General features: G+C 40.0%; 1 pseudogene; it reads left to right on the top strand.

Annotated features, from left to right (window-relative positions):
• Nucleotides 1-606, top strand: part of LOC116023487 — a 1,790-nt pseudogene extending 1,184 nt beyond the window's left edge.
• Nucleotides 607-8,700: the final 8,094 nt, after the last annotated feature.

Here is an 8,700-nt window from a genome sequence, read left to right on the forward strand (position 1 = left end):
TTTTTTTTTTTTTTTTTTTTTTTTTTTAGCGAGAGTGTTATAATAACTATGGCATTTGCTTTTAGTATACACCCGTAGCTTTATAAACATTCTCATGATAAACTATTTTCTATTAATATTATCTTGTGCAGATAAGGAAAATGAAGGGGTTGAAGCAGAAGAAGGCTCATTTGATGGAAATCCAGGTTAATGGTGGGACAATTGCACAGAAGATTAACTATGCATATGGTTTCTTTGAGAAGCATGTGCCAGTTGACGATGTTTTCCAGAAGGATGAGATGATTGATATCATTGGTGTCACTTGTCTTGCACGTAAAACTCATAGAGGTCTTCGTAAAGTTGCTTGGCATCCAACTAGAGTTTCATTCACAATTGCCCGTGCTGGTCAAAATGGATACCATCACCGAACTGAGATGAACAAAAAGATTTATAAGCTTGGCAAGGCAGGGCAAGAGTCGCATGCAGCCATAACTGAGTTTGACAGGTTATTACACTAGAACCAGATTATTTCACTCTGTTTGTTATTACCCCTGCAATGCTTACAATTTTCTATTATGATACATGACTGAGAAAGACATCACTCCCATGGGTGATTTTCCGGCGTGAAGATGCGGCGAACAAAAAAATAACGGACGGCGTTGGTCTCGGCTCATCCGCGAGTTTGGGTGCTTCAGCCTCTTCGCCGGTCTCGCAATTGAAGGCTCCGTCGCTCCGACCTTCTCTGTTTACGTTGGGAGCGAGGTGGTGTTGTTCCAGTGGCTTGAGACCGGCACCGGAGTTTCTTCGCCATTTGCAGAGATGAAATAGGTGGATGAAGAAGTTGAAATTCCATTTTTGCCCTCATTTTTTACGACTAACTAACGGAAGACCATTTTGGCTTAATTTTCAATAGTTGGAGGACCACATTGGGTGCAATTGAAAGTCGAATTACTAAATTGAGAAAAGGCCATAGTCGGAGGACCATTTTGGGAATTAACTCTAAAAATAAAGTAAAGTAAATAAAGGCGGAACCCCACGCGTAGGGATCCTAATGTTTGAACGGGACAATCAACCATTTGGTAACCACTGTTGTTCAGACTTCATAGTCACAAATCAAGATTCAGGATTGAGAGGATGAGGGTGGCATCACTGATCGCCAAAGGATGGAGGATTGAACTGTCTCGCAAATTGAGCTTGAAGCTCTTGAATCATTCTGGCATTTTCCTCCACTGCTCTTCGTGTACGAAGAAGCTCCTCATGTTGGATGTCCTGCCTCGCAGATATGGATGTGAACTTCCCTTCCTGCCATGTTCGCTGCTTGCGCCAAAAATTCATCTGCTCATCATGGAGCTGCCTTTGGAAAGCTTGAGATGCTTCCCAATCCATCAAAGTAGAGCCCTCATGCTGTGCACTAGGCTCACCCTGCTCCTGCGCTGCGGCATTATCATTCCCCTCATCATTCTCTTCATCTTCCTCATCAGTGTCATCATAAACTTCCAAATCAGGGGCATCATCCCCTCCCAACTTCAGATACATAGCAAATAACTCACTCATAGAGAAAGCAATCATGGGACCCTCTTCTTTTTCCTCTAAAAGAAGGTTTCCTAGGCCCAAACCCTAGCACAATCGAGTGATAAAAGGTCCTATGAAAATAGTTTGAACCTTCTTCTTCAGTTGGGTGTGAAGCCATTTCCTTGCTTGAACACCCATATTGATGCTAACTCTGTTCTCCATGCACCACATGTAAAATAAATCCTACTTGTAGACTTTGTTCGTGTTGGTGGTCCTATCGGAGATATTAACTGCAAAGGCCAATCTGATGGCCTTCAAAGTGTTTCTAGTGATGAGCTTTGCTTTTAAGTTGGAGGAGTTGTAAGCTGCATTGTTGGTTATGCTCTTCCAGTACTGAACAACCACAGCCTCTGAATCGAAATCATCCTTGAAGTCCCTGAAATATGGCAATGATATTTCCACGGCGTTGTGAAACCCAAGGGCAATGCCCAGAGTGTTAACCGATAGGTTATAGTGGTTGCCAAACAATCGGAATGATATTGATTCCCTCGCATTATTGGCCTCCTTTTTTATGTCAAGTGTAGCCAAAAATTCATAAGTTACCGGTGCGTAGGTTGAACCTCGCCACTCGAATAAACGGCGTAGTTGAGGGTGCCCTATCAATGTATTCACTTCGTCTAAGCAACCGAACTCTGTTAAAACATTATCGTTAAAGAATCTGCTCACACTTAGCTGCTTGCTTTTGTAAGTATCCACAAGAGCGCGCTGAGGAGGTGTCAAGTGCCTTAGAGATCTAGTGCCTCTCTCTTGAGGAGCTTGTGGAATTGCTGGTACGTTTCGTGCAGCTTGGGGTCGTGCTCTCGACCGACTAGATTCGCCGTTATCATACTTAGATTTCTTAGCCATTTCTTTAGATCTTCCCATCCTACAAAATTTAGAAATTAATACTCATGGTAATTGGTTTTATGCAACTATCATTCAAATAGATCACCAATGCATTCATGTAAAATTCCTTGTCAAGATATAGGGTCAAGGATTTTCGAAAATTTTGCCATAGTTTCCTCTATATTTTGAACAATTCTAGCATAAGAATATGAACAATATCATTCCATTATCACACACATGCACAATATCATCATAAGATAATTCAATTTGATGGTCAAATAAGAAGTCAACTCAAAAAGTCAAGAATTTCAATAAGTCAACTTCATCTTCTTCCCCAAATTCTAAAATTAGGGTTTGAAATTGAAAATTCAATTTTTGCAATGTAGCATGTGGAAAGTCAAATTGATAGCATATAATAAGTCTATAAAAAGTTTACACATCAATTCAAGCATCAATTTCATAATCTAGACAAGAAATTCAATAAACTCATTTGTTCAACAATGGTGTTCACACTTGAAGCTCAATTTTAAATCTCAATCCATCAATGTAACCATCAATAAAGAAAGAAAACATCAAAGGATAGTTCTATGAAGCATTATAAACCAATTTAAACATTCAAATCATTCAAAAACATTCAAGGTAATGTAGGATAAAATTTCAACATTCAAATCTTCCAAACTCATGGATATTCAAATAAATGATTAAAAGATATGAAATTACCTTGATAGTGATGCTTTTAACCTTCTTGGAGATGAAAATAATTCACTATGCTCAAACCTTTAAGTTTGGAGATTACCTTGCGTGGAGAAGAGAAGAAAACTTAGGTTTTGGAGTGCAAAATGGCGTGGTTCGGCCGAATGGGTCTTTATCTCGTGGTGTTGGTTCCACGCTCGTCCACACGCGTGTGGACGCGCGTGTGAACATTCTGTTTTGTTCCCACGCCGGTTAGCACGCATGTGACCGGGCGTGGGGACTTACTGGATTGCTCCCACGTCGGTTAACACGCGTGTGACCGTGCGTGTCACCCTGGTGCGTCATTTTCTCGATTTTGGTCTTTCCCTTCACACCTATGTCTGTATTAGGCCTTTCCAACGCATTTTTCAGTCTCGAATCCTACAAGTTAGTCTTCCAAAACATGGTACCAAATGGAATTGTAACAAATCATTAAAACGAAAGCATAAAAAGAACATAAAAATAATTTATTAAACCTTGGGTTGCCTCCCAAGCAGCGCCACAGTTTACGTCTTTGGCTAGACGAATTAGACCTTGTTCATTTTTCAACCATACTCCTTGGTAGTGGGTAGGAAACACTTCGGTACCCACGTGTTCTTCCATGTCAGCCTGTCATTTTTCCACTTCGGTTTTTATTTAGTCTTTGTTTTGACCATCGCCCTCACTTCTTCGTCAGTCCCTTCTGTTCTTACTTTGTCATCATTCGTGGCTTGTCCATCAAATCTCAAAGTTATCTCCCCCGAGCTTACGTCTATGCGGGCGTGACAAGTAGCCAAAAATGGTCTTCCAAGAATTAAAGAACCATGGGGCTCTGTATCTCCCATCTTACAAACAACAAAATCGACAGGCACAAGAAATTTTCCTATTCGTACTAGAACATCCTCCGCCAAGCCTTCCGGGTACCGCGTGGTCCCGTCGGCTAAACGGAGTGTCAGCCTTGTCGGTTTCAAACTTGGTAAGTTCAATTTTTCAAAGAGATTTGAAGACATTACATTAATCGAAGCTCCGAGATCGGCTAGAGCATTTTGAGGATCCATTTTCTGTATAGAACAAGGAATCACCAAAGCTCCCGGGTCGCCCTTCTTTCTGGGGTGACCCTCAGTCAAACAAGCCGAAGACTCTTGGCTTAAGCAAGTAAAATTATCACAATTGTCGTCCTCAAATAACTCGGGCATTCTTTGTTATTGAAAAATTTTCGGATAAAAGCATTAATTGTACCTTCTCGTGCCGCTTCCTTTTCCTTTGCATTTTTGGTTTTGTCTTGTGATAGCTCCTTATCTTTGGGGCGGTTTTCAAAAGTGGTTTTCTCATTGCTTTCCTTCATTGAAATTGTGCACGAAGCGCTTGCAGTCTTTGATTCAAGATTGGGACTACAAGAGGTAGTCTCATCTCCCTTGCCTTTTTTCCTACATTGGCATATTCGGCAAACAATATCCATCGGGTCACAATTTTTGTGCTTCTCTTCCTTGGCATTAATAGCATTGACTTTCTCTTTTGGATTATTCTCTGTGTTCTTAGGGAGTTGTCCGTAGTGTCTCTCAGACATCATCTTGAACATTTGTGAGATTTGATTCTCAATGGTCTTGAGTGTAGCCTTGGATTCTTGTCTGAGACTAGAAATCTCTTGTCTGATTTCCTGAGTAATCTCTTGCTTAAGATTTGCCCGATCATTTTTTAATTCCATGATCGTCCTGGTAAGCCTTTCATCTACTTCACGGATATCATCCCTCCTCTGTTGAGTAAAGTCAAGTTGAGAATTGTATTGTGGCCTGAACTGGGTGATTTGGCCTCCATTGCCTTGATTTTGATTATACATCAATCTACCCTTTTCATTTTGTCCATAAGCAGGCTTGTTTCCATAATTGTATTGTCCTCGCGCTTGATATCCATCATTGTTGTTCCATCCCTCGCCCTATTTCAAATTGTTGTTCGACCTTTGATTTTGTCCATAGGCATTGTAGTTGGAGTTCCTTTGAAAGTCCACCGCCTCAACCTGCTCGGATGCAGATGGTGAAGTGCAAATATTAGTATCATGTGGTCCTCCACAGATGTTACAGTAAAGTGCCAAAGCCATACAAGGCTTGGGTTTTCCTTCCATTTTTTATACCATGCCCTGTAACTTCTTGATCTCATGATTCATTGCCTCTATTTTTGCCTCACTCGCCACATGGCTATTAATCTCATACATGTTTCCGTGCTCTCATCGTCGGTCATACCAACAAGAGGTATTCTTAGATATTCTCTCGATCAATTCTTTAGCTTTGGGCAAAGCTAAGGAGACAAAGGCACTGCTGGAGGATGAGTCAAGTAACATCTTTCCGTCATCGGTTAGTCCTCCGTAGAATGAGCTGATCACGTCCCATGGGTGCATCAGATCTTGCGGGCATTGTCTTTTGAGAACCTTGAATCGTCTCCAAGCCTCCCCCAAACTCTCAAGCTTTCCTTGCTTGAATTCCTGTATTAGCCTTCAATCCTCATAGTCTTTGTGATGGGGAAGAACTCGTTCATGAATTCACGATGCAACTGCTGCCATGATCTGAAATTATTGTCGTCTTGGCTTTCCAACCAACGTGCTGCCTCTCCTATAACTTAAAATGGGAATAATTTAAGTCGAATTATCTCCTCACTAACGCCTTCTTGTCTGTACATCCCACATGCTCGTATGAACCTTGTTATGTGTGCATTGGGATCTTCGGATGGCAATCCCGAGTACTAACTATTCTAGACCAGTGTGAGAATAGTTGGATGCACATGAAAGTTGACGTTTTTCATCGGCGGTACATAGATCGAGTTGTACATGTTAAAATCCGGAGTCATATAATCTGCAATTGATCTTTGTGGTTCCTGAGGGATTCCATAATATTCTTCTTCACGAATGTTTTCTTATGGGTTTGCTCTGTTAGCTTGTGGTTCATCAAGAATTGGTTCTTCATGGTTAATCGGTCCTTGTGGAATAACTGGTGCTGGGGGCGGGTTTAGTATAGTCGCTCCTCTTCCTTGCGGATTTCTTGTTGCGCTTGATGAAGCCATTTGTGACCTTTGGGTATTTTTCTTCCTAGTTGCTCTATTGATTTCTGGAATGTAAGGTAGTAAGCCTTGATTTCCTTTTGCTCGCGTGTGCATTCACCTATTAAGATTAGCAATGAAGCAAAGATTCCACAATTGACTAGAAGTAGTCAATTGGGTAAGTAGCAAAAACAAACAAAATAAAAAATGAAACAAAAGAAAATGGTGTGGATTAACAATGCTCAAATCTTGCAATCATTCAATCAAAGTAAACAAAAACATTTGACAACCTATTGCCTTCCCCGGCAACGACGCCATTTTGACGAATGCAGTTTTGCGTAGGGTGAAATGTCAAAAGATATGTGTGTGTTAAAACGGAAAGTCAATAACGCCCCAAGTGTCGGTCTCGAAGGAAGGACGTGGAGGTGTGTTAATTGTTCGGGCGTTTACGTGATTGAGTCATGCAATAGATTCGAGTGTGGTGAATGGTGATTTGTGAGTGAAAGGAGTTCATAAGATTCGGTTTGTGTGAGAAAATGGTGTAAAGTAAAAGAGATTGAAAAATATGTAAAGAGGTAGGGATTGGATGGTGCTCATCTATGTTGCATCTTGGTGTGTTTAAGGTAATGGATAAACAAGACAAAGATGTTGGCTATTCAAGAGTGTGTGTTCTTAGTCCTTTTCCACCTTTGTGTACTAAGGCTTCTTGGACTTAATTAGGAATGCCTTCAAGCATCCAAAGTTCTAAGAGGAATTTTATCAAACACTTAAGCTACACACTATCCTACTATTTTTAAGAAGTCCATAGGATCTATGATTGTTACAAAGCTTCAATCCTAACTCTAATCAAAGACATGAAAGAGTCAAGAGCTCAATCTCTCATCTAGATTGGCCAAATCCAAACAAGATATCATCAAAACAACTTACCAATCAATAGACAAGAATAGATAACCCAACAATCTAAGCATTTAGATCCAAAAATAGATATAAGATCATCACACTAGCAACATATCTTCACACAATCCAAATCCCTAGATTAAACTAGCCACTCATGATATGAAATTCAAGACAAAAGCTAATTCAATCCAAGAACAAAATAGTAAAATATAATAGAAATGTAATAGAAATCACCTAGAGTTGAAGTGGTCCTTCAATCCAAGCTTGTTGTCTTCTACAATGAAAATTATTTAAACTACTCCTAAAATTATCTAAAGGAAATCCCAAAATTGGGAAAGGAAAATGGAAAAGGAAGTTCTAAAAAATGGAAAAAACTCCCCTGAAAATCTATCAAGGGGGTTTAAATAGTCTCCGAAAAGCAACCCTAGGGAAATTCGCGCATTGCAGTCTCCACGTCGCTCCACACGCGTGTGATCGTGCGTGGGAGGCTACTGGATTGTGGCCACGTGCACTCACAAGTGTGTGGAGGTCTTCTTGGGTCCTTCGGGGCTCCGATCTTGTCTGGTTCGTTCATTAAGCTCGGTTTTCGTTCCTATTGGCTCCTGGGACTCCTGTATCACCTCATTTAGGCTAAAAGTAGCCTTGCGTGTTGGTTAGTGAATTTAAAGCATATTTGATCACAATTTATCATGTAAGGATGCTAAAAGCGTGACAAAACACCCTAATATGTACTCAATTTATGGGTATCTTGGAGGCTTATCAGCATGCGTGATCTGTAGGTGGTGAATAAGTCGATATACTATATATATATATATATATATATATAAGTTTCGTACCGAAATTGGTTGGAATTATTTTTTTTATAAATTAAGTTCCATATTTTCGTGTGTGTGTGTATATGAAATTATTGGCAGAATTTTCGAAGAAAGAGAGTTTAGAGGGATGGGGAGAAAACAAAATCAAAACAATATGCCAACAACAAGGTTTTATAGGATATGAGGAAATTAATAACATTAATAATGGCATTAACAACTGAAATAAATCAGATATGTAACCCTTATAGCGTGCAACTTTAATTTGGAGTTTAATTCTCAAAAATAATTTTGAATTAACTCATAATTAGTTCCTAACGGATCAGAATTAACACTGCTAAAACAGTATCCGACTGGTGGTTCGAGCAATACCCACGAATAGTTGCCGAATGGTTACCATAACCGGGCAATCCAGATTTACTACTCGGGTAGTGGCTCTGAGTTGGACGACATTCGTGCCTGTAGGCATGTCAATTGTACCCATACCCGATTCCCCACCCCAATGGATGGGGAGAATTTTTAATTCCCCGCCGAGGACGAGGGCGGGGATGGCGAGTACACACCCCACCCCCGAATATATATATATATATATATATATATATATATATATATATATTATTTATGCATTGTAGCCACACAACGCACACATATATGTATTACTTTGTATATAATATCTATGGAGTATATAATTTTAGAAACATTTTTAATGGTATGTCATATTTATGAAATGCATCTTTGGATAATATGTTTAGTTTTAAAATACTCCATATTTAATAGTACTTTAAGTTGAAGATGGGGATTCCCCGTCCCTCGATAATCTTCGTGGGGATGGGATGGGGAGGAATTTTTATTCCCGGGGATGGAGACGGGGACGGGG

This window comes from Ipomoea triloba, chromosome 6 (genome assembly GCF_003576645.1).
Source record: "Ipomoea triloba cultivar NCNSP0323 chromosome 6, ASM357664v1".
Taxonomy (NCBI): domain Eukaryota; kingdom Viridiplantae; phylum Streptophyta; class Magnoliopsida; order Solanales; family Convolvulaceae; genus Ipomoea; species Ipomoea triloba.